Source organism: Leptodactylus fuscus, chromosome 3, assembly GCF_031893055.1.
Source record: "Leptodactylus fuscus isolate aLepFus1 chromosome 3, aLepFus1.hap2, whole genome shotgun sequence".
NCBI classification, from domain to species: Eukaryota; Metazoa; Chordata; class Amphibia; order Anura; family Leptodactylidae; genus Leptodactylus; species Leptodactylus fuscus.
This window is the reverse complement of record NC_134267.1, coordinates 63,299,778-63,314,778: the sequence shown is the minus strand read 5'-3', so window position 1 is coordinate 63,314,778 and position 15,001 is coordinate 63,299,778.

The following is a 15,001-nucleotide window of genomic DNA, read 5'->3' as shown; positions in this document are numbered from 1 at the left end:
TATAATTGAAGCAGAAAGTCTGCAGCGGAAATCTCTGCAGACTTTCTGTGAAAAGAGTTGTGGGAAAAATCAAGAGCCATTGGTTCCACAGTTTTTCCTGCAGGTCTTTTTGGCTGCGGCCCGCTATGTGGGGCCTTAGCCTCAAGGACATTTTAGTTTACTGTTTTCCTGCTGAAGCAAGCCGTTTTAGGCTAAGGCTCCATGTATCAAGTCGTAGGCAAAAAAAAACTGTAGAAAAGACAGCAACAAAAACTCATTGCGTTTTTTTTACCCACAGTGTTTTTCACAGAAAGTCTGCAGAGGTTTCCTCAGCTGACTTTCTGCCTCTGTTATAACTATATGGAAAACGCCAGTGTTTCCGTATATATAAATCACATGCTACGATTTACAAAAACACAAGCTTTTTTGAAATCGCAGCATTTCTGCGTCAACATGGGGCCCCGGCCTTAAAGGGGCTTTCCCATCTCAGTATTTCAGCAGCTTTGCCTGCAGTCTGTTCTTCTCATCCTGTATTCTTTCCCCCTCCTTCTCTTGCTGAACGAGACACACAATACATATGCAGATCAGATAATATGCAGATGCTTGTAAAGAATGAACTCAGTGTTATCTGTGTGTTTACATAGAGAGATAAAAGACTTGGCTTTATCAGCAAACTGCAGTTAGCTTGAACAATTGTTCTGCCAGCAAGAAGCAGTGAGTGATGTCACTTGTCTGTGGCTATAGCAGCGCTGTGTAAACAATGGGAAGAATAAGATCACAAAGCAGGAGAACAAAGCAGAATTTCTAAAGCAATATATTTAGGAAAAGTGTTTAATTTACATAAGTTACCAGTATAGATAAAATCCTTGAGATGGGACAACCCCTTTAAGAAGCTGTTTATAACTGCACAATATACCTGTACTGTTGACCTGTCACATCTGACACTTTAAAATTCCTTCATATGATTAGTATAATGTTTTAACAAAAATAAATAATTATTTTACTCTGACATTCTCTAAAAAACAGAAAATGTGTAAATTATACCAAGTACTGTAATGGAAAAAATAAGACCCAGAAATTCCTTTGATAGCATAAAAAACAAACTTAACTAGTGTGAACAGAAAATTGTTCAAAATGACATGGACATTAAAGGGCTTGTCCAGGACTATGATACTGAGCTCCACTTCCTTCTCAGAAGGTGACATCACATCTGTTTGTCACGTGTGATTATACTTTGACCATTAGGTCCTGGATAGAGATGAGCGAACAGTAAAATATTCGATGTTCGTTATTCGTTTCGAATAGCCTCTCAATATTCGACTAATATAAGAAAATGCTTCGTTTCAGGGGATCCCACCATTTGACTCAGGAGGGTCACCAAGTCCACTTTGACACCTCAGCAAATGATGCCAACACCTCTAAAATGCAACTGGGACAGCAGGGGAAGCATGTCTGGGGGCATCTAACACACCAAAGTCCCTGTATTACCCCTGTATTACCCCACTATCACAGTCTAACAACTAGACACTTTCCACATTCAAAAAAAACTCTATCAAACTGGGAAAATACCTGGAAACCTTCTTTACTCCCCAAATGGATGGACACAAACCCAAATTTAAGCTCAACAAACATTAACAAGCACCCCTTTAAATCACGTTGCCCATAACAACCACAGATGGAATAGACAATGGGAAATCCAAAAGCCCTCACCCTTAACTGTCATTTTGAGTGTGTGTGTGATGTGGCAAGACCTTCCAAAATTCACTTTTCTAGCCCTAAACATGAGCCCTTCCAAATTAAGTTACAGGCCCTTAAGCTGAGCTACCAGCAGAAATTGAGGCCCTTTAGGTGACTTCAGCCTTCTACCTGCAGAGTTTTAGGCCCTTTAACTTAGTTCAGCCTTGCACCAGCAAAGATTTGTTGGTTCTTTGGGTGAGTTGAGCCTTTAAACAGCAGAGATTTAGTTTTTGGCCCTTGGCGTGAGTAGAGCCTTTAAAATACAGTGCTTTTGGCCCTTAGCGTGAGCACAGCCTTTAAAATACAGTGCTTCTGGCCCTTGGCGTGAGTGGAGCCTTTAAAATACAGTGCTTTGGGCTCTTGGAGTGAGTAGAGCCTTTAAAATACAGTGCTTTTGGCCCTTGAAGTGAGTAGAGCCTTTAAAATACAGTGCTTTTGGCCCTTGGCATGAGCAGAGCCTTTAAAATACAGTGCTTTTGGCCCTTGGTGTGAGTGGAGCCTTTAAAATACAGTGCTTTGGGCTCTTGGAGTGAGTAGAGCCTTTAAAATACAGTGCTTTTGGCCCTTGAAGTGAGTAGAGCCTTTAAAATACAGTGCTTTTGGCCTTTGGCGTGAGTACAGCCTTGCACCAGCAGTGTTTTTGGCCCTTGGCGTGAGTAGAGCCTTTAAAATACAGTGTTTTCGGCCCTTGGGGGTGAGCCCTAAAAAATTATTTTGCAGGCCCTTGGGCTGGAGCCCTAAAAAATCGAGTTACAAACCCCTGGGGGGGGATAATGTAAAATAAATTTCACATTCAGAAGTAGGGGCTGGGATTGGAGGAGGAGGAGGATGAAGAGTAAATTGGGTGCTGGCAGCTTCTCTCCAGTACCTGGACTCTGGAGTGTATACCCAGCTGAATATCCACGTCCTCACCCATGTCCCCTGCTGCTGCTGGCAGCCCCTCTCCAGTACCTGGACTGTGGAGTGGATATACAACTGGGTATCCACATCCTAGCCCACGTCCCCTACTCATAGTGACGGAGGACACTGCTGGCAGCCCCTCTCCAGTACTTGGACTGTGGACTAAATACCCAGCTGGATATCCACGTCCTCGCCCACGTCCCGTGCTGCTACTGATGAGGGGCACTGCTGGCAACCCCTCTCCAGTACCTGGACTGTGGACTGGATATCCAGCTGGGTATCCACGTCCTCGCCCACGTACCCTGCTGCTACGCTCATTGATTTGCAGATTTATTAAGCTCTGAAAAGAGCTGTTATTTCCTGCCTAACCAAAGCTAGAATGCACTGTATCGCCCTGAGAACAAGCTCTCCCTATCACTCCAAAACTGAAATGAGACGAAGATGGCCAACACTATTCTTATGAATGGGAGGTCACATGTTTTCTGCAGCCAATGGGTTTTTTCAATTTTTTTCACTGCCTCCGTTGTCGTAGTTCCTGTCCCACCTCCCCTGCACAGTTATTGGTGCAAAAAAAGCGCCAGAAAAGGTGGGAGGGGATACAAATTTTTACTGCGTTTGCGGCCTTGTATTCGATTGGAATCGAATATCCCGAACGGCCTGATATTTGATTGAATACCTATTCGATCGACCGGCGTTCGCTCATCTCTAGTTCCTGGATTTTGTTGTCTGTTTATTGATATTGTGAGGCTTGTTATATCACTGCTGTGAAAATCCTATAAAAATAGAGTTTAAAATTTTTTTTTTAGAGGCAAAAAAAAGAAAAATGTATGCGGTCCACAAAAAATAGACTTAAAACTTTAAAGCTCCATGACATACTGTATCTGTACAGGACACAATAGTAATACCTATGTGATCACCATGGAGCCCATGTGCATGTAGCCTGACAGCGTACTGCAACTTCCAGCACAAGAAACTACTCCAGCCCGGGCAATTTAACCTCTTAGATGCAGTAGTCAGTAAGTGACCGTTACATCCAAAGGGCTTTTACATAGTAAAAGATACCCCTGTCCATACTTCCCAACTTTCAAAGATCAGAAAGAGGGACAAAATGTGTGGCACACATGGCATTAGCTCCACCAAAATCTAAATTGACTCCGCCCATTCCCATTCATTTCTTTTTTTTTTCCTCCCTAAACAGTAAAATGTTCCTACAGCCACCCTAACATTATATTTCCCCACATTATAATGTTCTTCTCAAATTGACCCCACAGTATTGCTTGCCATTGATTTCAATGGGCTTTTCAAGGCGGATTCTGACTGGAGATCGATCATGTCACACTTTTTGTCAGAAAAAAATCAGCTAGAGGAAAAAAAATGCTAGTGCCTGCCATTGAAATAATTTGCCTCAAAATCAGCATGCAAAAAACTCTGTGTGAACATACCCCTAGAGGTCTGGTGGCTGTGGCCAGCCTTAAGGTATTTCAGGTGTGTTGTTTGATTTTAGCCTCACTAAGATTAAAGGGGTATTCCCATCACAAGGATCCTATCTATACTGCTAGGCTGTGTAAGTTTAAGACTTTCCCAAAATACATTGCTTCACTGCTTCATTTGCTGCCTGCAATATCAGATCATTCCTCCCATTGTTTGCTCATTGTTTCCTTGGTGCCTGGCCTGCATCTGATAACATAGGTTGGGAAGGATGAGTCGCTGCTCTCTGGGGGGAGGAAGGGTTAATGTCTCCCTCTAATTGCCCCTAGGTTAATGTCCCCCTCCAGCTGCCCCAGTTTAATGTCCCCCTCTAGTTGTCCCCTTATTAATGTCACCTCTGGTTGCCCCCAGTTTAAACTGGGGCAGCTAGAGGGGGAAATTACAGCATGGAGCAGCTGGAGGGGACATTTTTGCCTGGACAATCCCTTTAACATGAAAACTCAAGAGCAGAATTGTTATCTCACATTCCTCTCCTCCTTACTAGAGATGAGCGAACAGTGTTCTATCGGACACATGTTCGATCGGATATCAGGGTGTTCGCCATGTTCGAATCGAATCGAACACCACGTGGTAAAGTGCGCCAAAATTCGATTCCCCTCCCACCTTCCCTGGCGCCTTTTTTGCACCAATAACAGCGCAGGGGAGGTGGGACAGGAACTACGACACCGGGGGCATTGAAAAAAATTGGAAAAAGTCATTGGCTGCCGAAATCAGGTGACCTCCATTTTAGACGAATAGTGGATTTCAAATCCGGGTCATATGAGAATGTGAACTTTGTGACTATGAGACAGGGATAGCTGTACAGGCAGGGATAGCTAGGGATAACCTTTATTTAGGGGGGAATGTTATTAAAAATAACTTTTTGGGGCTCTATCGGGTGTGTAATTGTGATTTTTGTGAGATAAACTTTTTCCCATAGGGATGCATTGGCCAGCGCTGATTGGCCGAATTCCGTACTCTGGCCAATCAGTGCTGGCCAATGCATTCTATTAGCTTGATGGAGCAGAGTGTGCACAAGGGTTCAAGCGCACCCTCGGCTCTGATGTAGCAGAGCCGAGGCTGCACAAGGGTTCAAGCGCACCCTCGGCTCTGATGTAGGAGAGCCGAGGGTGCACTTGAACCCTTGTGCACCCTCAGCTCTGCTACATCAGAGCCGAGGGTGCGCTTGAACCCTTGTGCACACTCTGCTTCATCAAGCTAATAGAATGCATTGGCCAGCGCTGATTGGCCAATGTATTCTATTAGCCCGATGAAGTAGAGCTGAATGTGTGTGCTAAGCACACACATTCAGCTCTACTTCATCGGGCTAATAGAATGCATTGGCCAGCGCTGATTGGCCAGAGTACGGAACTCGACCAATCAGCGCTGGCTCTGCTGGAGGAGGCGGAGTCTAAGATCGCTCCACACCAGTCTCCATTCAGGTCCGACCTTAGACTCCGCCTCCTCCGGCAGAGCCAGCGCTGATTGGCCGAAGGCTGGCCAATGCATTCCTATGCGAATGCAGACTTAGCAGTGCTGAGTCAGTTTTGCTCAACTACACATCTGATGCACACTCGGCACTGCTACATCAGATGTAGCAATCTGATGTAGCAGAGCCGAGGGTGCACTAGAACCCCTGTGCAAACTCAGTTCACGCTAATAGAATGCATTGGCCAGCGCTGATTGGCCAATGCATTCTATTAGCCCGATGAAGTAGAGCTGAATGTGTGTGCTAAGCACACACATTCAGCATTGCTTCATCACGCCAATACAATGCATTAGCCAGTGCTGATTGGCCAGAGTACGGAATTCGGCCAATCAGCGCTGGCTCTGCTGGAGGAGGCGGAGTCTAAGGTCGGACCTGAATGGAGACTGGTGTGGAGCGATCTTAGACTCCGCCTCCTCCAGCAGAGCCAGCGCTGATTGGTCGAGTTCCGTACATCAGAGCCGAGGGTGCGCTTGAACCCTTGTGCAGCCTCAGCTCTGCTACATCAGAGCCGAGGGTGCGCTTGAACCCTTGTGCACACTCTGCTTCATCAAGCTAATAGAATGCATTGGCCAGCGCTGATTGGCCAGAGTACGGAATTCGGCCAATCAGCGCTGGCTCTGCTGGAGGAGGCGGAGTCTAAGATCGCTCCACACCAGTCTCCATTCAGGTCCGACCTTAGACTCCGCCTCCTCCAGCAGAGCCAGCGCTGATTGGCCGAATTCCGTACTCTGGCCAATCAGCACTGGCTAATGCATTGTATTGGCGTGATGAAGCAGTGCTGAATGTGTGTGCTTAGCACACACATTCAGCTCTACTTCATCGGGCTAATAGAATGCATTGGCCAATCAGCGCTGGCCAATGCATTCTATTAGCGTGAACTGAGTTTGCACAGGGGTTCTAGTGCACCCTCGGCTCTGCTACATCAGATTGCTACATCTGATGTAGCAGTGCCGAGTGTGCATCAGATGTGTAGTTGAGCAAAACTGACTCAGCACTGCTAAGTCTGCATTCGCATAGGAATGCATTGGCCAGCCTTCGGCCAATCAGCGCTGGCTCTGCCGGAGGAGGCGGAGTCTAAGGTCGGACCTGAATGGAGACTGGTGTGGAGCGATCTTAGACTCCGCCTCCTCCAGCAGAGCCAGCGCTGATTGGCCGAATTCCGTACTCTGGCCAATCAGCGCTGGCCAATGCATTCTATTAGCTTGATGAAGCAGAGTGTGCACAAGGGTTCAAGCGCACCCTCGGCTCTGATGTAGCAGAGCTGAGGCTGCACAAGGGTTCAAGCGCACCCTCGGCTCTGATGTAGGAGAGCCGAGGGTGCACTTGAACCCTTGTGCACCCTCAGCTCTGCTACATCAGAGCCGAGGGTGCGCTTGAACCCTTGTGCACACTCTGCTTCATCAAGCTAATAGAATGCATTGGCCAGCGCTGATTGGCCAATGTATTCTATTAGCCTGATGAAGTAGAGCTGAATGTGTGTGCTAAGCACACACATTCAGCTCTACTTCATCGGGCTAATAGAATGCATTGGCCAATCAGCGCTGGCCAATGCATTCTATTAGCGTGAACTGAGTTTGCACAGGGGTTCTAGTGCACCCTCGGCTCTGCTACATCAGATTGCTACATCTGATGTAGCAGTGCCGAGTGTGCATCAGATGTGTAGTTGAGCAAAACTGACTCAGCACTGCTAAGTCTGCATTCGCATAGGAATGCATTGGCCAGCCTTCGGCCAATCAGCGCTGGCTCTGCCGGAGGAGGCGGAGTCTAAGGTCGGACCTGAATGGAGACTGGTGTGGAGCGATCTTAGACTCCGCCTCCTCCAGCAGAGCCAGCGCTGATTGGTCGAGTTCCGTACTCTGGCCAATCAGCACTGGCCAATGCATTTCTATGGGGAAAAGTTAGCTTGCGAAAATCGCAAGCTGACAGGGATTTCCATGAAATAAAGTGACTTTTATGCCCCCAGACATGCTTCCCCTGCTGTCCCAGTGTCATTCCAGGGTGTTGGTATCATTTCCTGGGGTGTCATAGTGGACTTGGTGACCCTCCAGACACGAATTTGGGTTTCCCCCTTAACGAGTTTATGTTCCCCATAGACTATAATGGGGTTCGAAACCCATTCGAACACTCGAACAGTGAGCGGCTGTTCGAATCGAATTTCGAACCTCGAACATTTTAGTGTTCGCTCATCTCTACTCCTTACAAAGAGTTAATAAAAACTGATGAGATAGTAATATGTATTTTATCCTAAAATGAAGAAATCCTCCTACAGCAATATCTATAGAGAAATACATAAGGCCTTCATGCTGGAAAATGTTTTGGCACCTAAGGGGTTAAACAGGCAGCTGCATCTGTCACCGTGGTAACTAGAACCAGCAGCAACCAATGGGATTGCTGCATATAGATTTGAAAAATCAGTTGGTTGGCGTCAGTTACTGGTCAGTGAGGAGAGAAGATGGCCGCCGTGTGCTCAGCTCTGCTGCGGGGATGACCTTCTGGTAACCTGCTTGGTAAGTGACTGAGATCGGCGGTCAGCTTTATAACCCATTTATTTGAATGGGTTTTTAAAGGTAACCACTTGTGTCTGCCTTCAGACTCTCCCTGGGGAAACCTTTTTTTTTTTGGCCAGACACAAAGTATTGCATGTCCAACTTTGTGTCCGGCCAAAAAAAAAACGGTTTTCCCGCAGAGAGGCCGCAGTTGGACACTGATTGTTACCTTTAAAAACCCATTCAAATAAATGGCTTCCCTGTCCAGTTTCGTCAGAGCTGAGGATGGAAACCCAGCAGAATGACACAGGGCGGACACGGGTGCTAGTGTGAACACCCCCTAAAGTGTTTGCTGTATATATAGATGTAAATCTGTAAAGTCAAGTCTTACATGTTGCTGGCACAGTATCTCACTGTAACAGAGGAGGCAGTGCTGCCCAGTAGTTCATATGAATTGCGCAGGGTTGGAAGGGTAACACAGAAAAGCAAGTGGCACAAATGGGTAGAGGAAAGAGGCATGGAGGGGTAGATGAGAGGCAAAATTGTGTGGCAACAAAGACAGTAAAGAGGGGCATGGAAGAGAGGACAGAAATGAGGAGGGGTAGCAGAAAGAGGAGGTGTGGTAGAGTAGAGAAAATGAGTCAAGGGGTGGGCTCATGGAGGGAGATTGCTAATAGGTTCATTAGTCTGGAGGAAAGAATAGAATCAAGTGGCAATATTGTAATAACTATTAGTGTAATAACTATCTAAACTAGGGGTAGAGGAGGGAGGGATGGCTGCATTAGACAACTCCAGTGAGAAAGGTGGAGGAGTAGATGAGAAAGGAGACTAGTGATAGACACAGGGAGAGAGGCGAGAGGGGTAGAAGAGAAAGAGAACAGTAGCAAATAGTGATACAGGAGAGAGGCATGAGACATGGGGGGTAAAGGAAAGTGGGGAGTGGTGGGTAGAGTAGAAAGGGAAGAGATGGTGGAGAAGAGAAGACAGAAGCAAGTAGGGTATACAAGAGAGGCATGAGTCATGGAGGGGTAGAGCAGAGTTGAGAAATGCTTGGAGGGGTAGAGGAGAGAGGACAGAATTGAGTATGGGTAAGGATGTGAGGTGTGTAGAGATACAGGAGAAAGTTAAGATCAAGGAGGGGAAGAGAAGAAGTGTGAGGCATGGTGAGGTAGAGGAGAGAGGACAGAAACGAGATGGGATAGAGAAAAGAGGTGTGAGGGGTAGAGGAGAGATGCTAGAAGCACAGGGGTGGAGGGGCAGAAGAGAGAAGTAAGAGGCACAGATGAGTAGAGGAAAGAGGCATGAAGGGAATATAAGAGCAGTGTGAGGTGTGGAAAGGTAGATGAAAAAGGAAAGTGAAGTGGGAAAGGAGGATACAAGAGAGGTAGATGAAAGAGGTGAATTGAGTGGGAAAAAAGAGAGGTGCAAGAGGGGTTGAGGAGAGGTGTGGGGCGCACTGGGACAGAAGACAGTATAGAAAGTTGCAGAAAAGTAAAAGAGGAAAGATGTGTGAGGCTTGGAGAGAGGCAAGAGGTATAGAGGGGTGCAGGAGAGAGTCACAAGGCGTGGAGGGATAAAGGAGACAGGTGCAAGATGTAAAAGGATAAAGTAGAACAGCACAAGGCATGGGGTAGAGTAAAGGGGTGTTAGGTATAATGGGGAAAAGGATAGAGGCACTAGGGACTGACGGGTAGAGGAGAGAGCCACAAGGTGTGGAGGGGTAGAGGAGAGAGAAACGAGGCACGGAGGTTTACATGTGCTAAGGAGTAGAATAGAGAGGACAAAAGTGTGTGGCCTCCAAGAGAGTAAAGAGACGCATGCAGGAAATAGGACAGAAATCTAGAGGGATATCAGAAAGAGGATCGAGGTGAGGTGGAGTAGAGAATGGGTTCAGAAGACTAGATGAAAGAAGAGAGTCAAAGGGCAATGAGGGGAGAAGAAAAAGGAGAGAGGGATAGAATAGAGAGCTGAGAGGGATAGAAAGAGTGAAGTTAGAGGTGTCCAAGAGTAGAGGAGAAGCAAGGGAGGGTAAAGAAGAGAGGTGTGGGGTGCACTGGGACAGAGGACAGTGTAGAGAGTTGCAGAGGGGTAAAAGACAGAGAAAAGAGGTGGGAGGCTCGGAGAGAGGTATAGAGGAGTGCAGGAGAGAGTCACAAGGCGTGGAGGGATAAAGGAGAGACGTGCCAGGTGTAGAGGGCTAGAGTAGAGAGGCACAAGGCATGGAGGGGTAGAATAGAGGGGTGAGTGTCATGGTGGGGCAGTGGATAGAGGCACTAGGCACTGAAGGCTGGAGGAGAGAGTCACAAGATGTGGAGCGGTAGAGGAGAATTGAGAGGCACAGAGGTGTAGAAGAGGTTTCAGAAGCAAGTAGGGATAGAGGCGAGAGATATTTATATAAAATGTGTATGTACATGTATTTGTACTATATGTACAATATGTGTCAGGTGTCTACACCGTATGTATGTGTGTATATATCTGTGTATTTATAAATATATATTGTATGCATATATAAAAGTGTAATAACTAAATTAGGAGCAGAGATGAGAGGATTGAGCTGTGGGGGAACACTCCAGTGAGAGAGGTATGGAGGAGTAGACGAGAAAGGAGACTAGCCAATAGGCACAATGGGGGAGATGCAATAGGTGCAGGGGGGTGGAAGAGACAGAGGACAGTAGCGAATAGTCATAGAAGAGAGACACATGAGCCACAGTGGAATAAAGGAGAGTGGAGTGAGGCGCAGAGGAGTAGAGTAGAAAGGTAGGAGATGAGCGGTAGAGGAGAAAGGCATTGAACAGTACAGGAGAAAGGAGAGAAGTGAGAGGCACAAAGGAGAGAAGACAGAAGCAAGTAGAGTAGACAAGAGAGGCATGAGCCATGGCAAGATAAACGAGAGTTAAGAATGGTGCGGAGGGCTAGAGGAGAGAGGACAGACGTGAGTAGGGATAGAGGAAAGAAGTGAGGAGAGGTAGAAGTGAGGAGGGGTAGAAGCACAGGGGTGAAGGAGTGAGAGAACCATGACAGGTAGAGGAAAGAGGCATTAAGAGGTAGATGACAGCAGCACGAAGTGTAGAAAGGTGGATTAAAGAGGTGAGTGAAGTAGGAAAGGAGGCAAGTAAAGTAGACAAGAGAAGCATGAGCCATGGCAAGATAAAAGAGAGTTAAGAAAGGTGCAAAGGGATAAAGGAGAGAGGTGCAAGATGTAGAGGGCTAAAGTAGAGAGGCACAAGGCATGGATAGGTAGAGTAGAGGGATGTGGGGTATGGTGGAGTAGAGGATAGAGGCACTAACCAGTGAAGGCTGGAGGAGAGAGCCACAAGATGTGGAAGGGTAGAGTAGAGAGGCAAGAGGCACAGAAGTGTACATGAGAGAGGCGTAGACAGTAGAGCTAAGAGGCGCAAAGGAGTAGAAAAGAGAGGACAAAAGTGTGTGAAACACTAGACAGTAAAGAGAGGCATGGAGGAGAGAGGACAAAAATGAGGAGGGGTATCAGAAAGAGGAGAGCAGTGTGATGGAGTAGAGAAGATGAGTTGAGGAGTGTGATAGGAAAGGGGCATGGTGGGAGATTACCAATAGTTTGGAAGTCTAGAGGAAAGAAGAGTCAAGGAGGGGAGAAGATAAAGGATAGAGGATCCAGGCACTGAGAGCAGCACAGAGTGAGTGAGTTGAGAGGTGTGGAGGAGAAAGAGAGAGTACAGAAATGAGGAGGGATAGAGGAGAGAAGCAAGAGACATGGAGAATTAGAGGAGAGATGCGAGAGGCACAGAGGGAAGGAGAAGATGATGGTAGAGGGGAAAGCTATAACCCCCCTTATTCCCTAATAATATAATATCTCTAGTTATTTGTATAAAGATTGTATGTATGGTAGAAGAGAGAAGCGCAGAAAAGATTAGGTTAGAAGTGTTAAATTGTAGAGGAGAGAGCACAGAAGCAAGGGGGGGGGGAGGGATACACAGGACAATGTAAAGAATGGCAGAAGGGTAAAAGACAGAGGAAAGAGGTGGAAGGCTTGGAGAAAGGCAAGAGGTATAGACAGTGCAGGAGAGATTCACAAGGCGTAGAAGAGAGAGGCAAGATGCATGTAGGAGAGAAGCATGGAGGGTTGAATTGAGAGGTATAGAGGGGGTGTCAGAAGCGAGTAGGGGTAGAAGCAAGAGCATTCTATGTAAAAAGTGTAGGTACATGTGTTTGTACTGTATGTACAATATGTGTCAGGTGTCTGTATTGTACAGTATATATGTGTATATAAATATGTATATTTATACGTATTGTCTATTTATATAATTGTGTAATAACTATCTAAATTCGGGATAGAGGAGGGAGGAATGAACTGCAGTAGAGGACTCCAGTGAGAGAGAAGTGGACGAGTAGATGAGAAAGGAGAATGATAGGCACAATGGGGGAGATGCAATAGGTGCAGAGGGCTAGAAGAGAAAGAGGACAATAGCGAATTGAGATAGAGGACAGAGGCATGAGCCACAGTGGAGTATGAAAGGAGAGAAGTGAGAGGAACAGAGGAGTAGAGGAGAGAGGACAGAATCAAGTAGGGTAGACAAGAGAGACATGAGCCATGGTGGGGTAGAGGAGAGTTGAGAGAGGTGAAGAGTTTTAGACGAGAGAGGACAGAAGTGAGTAGGAGTAAAGGTTAGAGGCACGTAGTAAGGCAGGGAAGACGAGAGGTGTGAGGCATGGAGAGGTAAAGTAGAAAGGACAGACGTGAGGTAGAGTGGTGTATGTGAGAGGTACAGACAGGAGAGGTGTATAGAAGTAGAACAGAGAGGAAAAATGTGTGTGAGTCAAGAGGCAAGGAGGGGAAAAGATACAGACAGAGGATCCAGGCACTGAGGGGTAGAATAGAGAAGAGAGAGGCACAGAGTGAGTGAGTTGAGAGGTGTGGAGGAGAGAGAGTACAGAAGTGAGGAGAGGTAGAGGAGAGAAGCAAGAGACATGGAGAACTAGAGGAGAGATGCGAGAGGTACAGAAGGATGGAGAAGATGGTGATAGAATGGAAAGCCATAACCTAGTTATTTCTTAATAATATAATATCTATAGTTATTTGTATAAAGATTGTATGTATGGTAGAAGAGAGAAGCACAGAAAAGATGAGGTTAGAGGTGTGAAGGTGTAGAGGAGAGAGCACAGAAGCAAGGACGGGGGGATAAAGAAGAGAGATGTGGGGCCACTGGGACAGAGGACAATGTAGAGAGTGGCAGAAGGGTAAAAGAGAGGAAAGAGGTGGGAGGCAGACGGTGCAGGAGAGAGTCACAAGGTGCAGAAGAGAGAGGCAACATGCATGTAGGAGAGAGGAGTGGAGAGGCACAGAGAGGTATAGAGGGGGTGTCAGAAGCGAGTAGGGGTAGAATCAAGAGGATTCTATGTAAAGTGTGTATGTACATGTGTTTGTACTATATGCACAATATGTTTCAGGTGTCTGTATTGTATATATATGTATATAAATATGTATATTTATAAGTATTGTCTGTTTATATAATAGTGTAATAACTATCTAAACTAGGGGGTAGAGGAGGGAGGAATGAATTGCAGTGGAGGACTCCAGTGAGAGAGATGTGGAGGAGTAGATGAGAAAGGAGAATGATAGGCACAATGGGGGAGATGTAATAGGTGCAGAGGGGTAAAAGAGAAAGAGGACAATAGCAAATTGTGATAGAGGACAGAGGCATGAGCCACAGTGGAGTAAGAAAGGAGAGAAGTGAGAGGAACAGAGGAGTAGAGGAGAGAGAACAGAAGCAAGTAGGGTAGGCAAGAGAGGCATGAGCCATGGTGGGGTACATGAGAGAGGCGTAGACAGTAGAGCTTAGAGGCACAAAGGAGTAGAATAGAGAGGACAGAAGTGGGTGGCACACAAGACAGTAAAGAGAGGCAGAGAGAAGAGAGGACAGAAATGAGGAGGGGTAACAGAAAGAGGAGAGCGGTGTGGCGGAGTAGCGAAGATGAGTCAAGGAATGGAAGAGAAAAGGGGCATGGAGGGAGATTGCCAATAGGTTTGGAAATCTAGAGGAAAGAAGAGTCAAGAGGCAAGGAGGGGAGAAGATAAAGGACAGAGGATCCAGGCACTGAGGGGTAGAATAGAGAAGAGAGAGGCACAGAGAGAGTGAGTTGAGAGGTGTGGAGGAGAGAGAGTACAGAATTGAGGAGAGGTAGAGGAGAGAAGCAAGCGGCACAGAGGGATGGAGAAGATGGTGGTAGAGGGGAAAGCTATAACCCCCTTATTCCTTAATATAATATTTATAGGCATTTATATAAAGATTGTATGTATGGTTGTGTGTGTTTGTGTGGGTATGTGTGTATAAATATATATATATATATATATATATATATATATATATATATATAAAAACTTACTAAGGATTTCTCTTTTCAATTTATTTCTGTTTACTGTATATAAAAGGTGGGTATTGTATGTACTGTACATATTTCTACAATTACATACTGTGTATGTGTGTATATTTAGATCTGTTTTTGAGCAAATTAGCTAATGAGTATTTCTATATACAAGAAGTGTAAGGTTTACTGTGTGTATTTAATATATATATATATATATATATATATATATATATATATATATATATTTGTAATACAGATACATAGATAGATAGATAGATAGATAGATAGATAGATAGATAGATAGAAAATATGCTGTAATACATTACTATTACCTATATACTATAGTATATTACGATGTTTTAGCAATAGCAAATTTTTCATGACATGTTTTATCCCATCGACCACTTAGTGGCCTTATTAGGATGGGTCCCTACACTAACACTTTACATATAGGTCAGGAGATATCCTTACTATAGACTCTCTGCTACATTACAGTTAGTACAAGTAAAGTCTTAGGGTAGGGACCCATCTGAATGAGGTCGCCGTGACGTGGCAGATGGGCTCGCACAATTTACCAAATTGTGTGCCAAGAACCTCACAT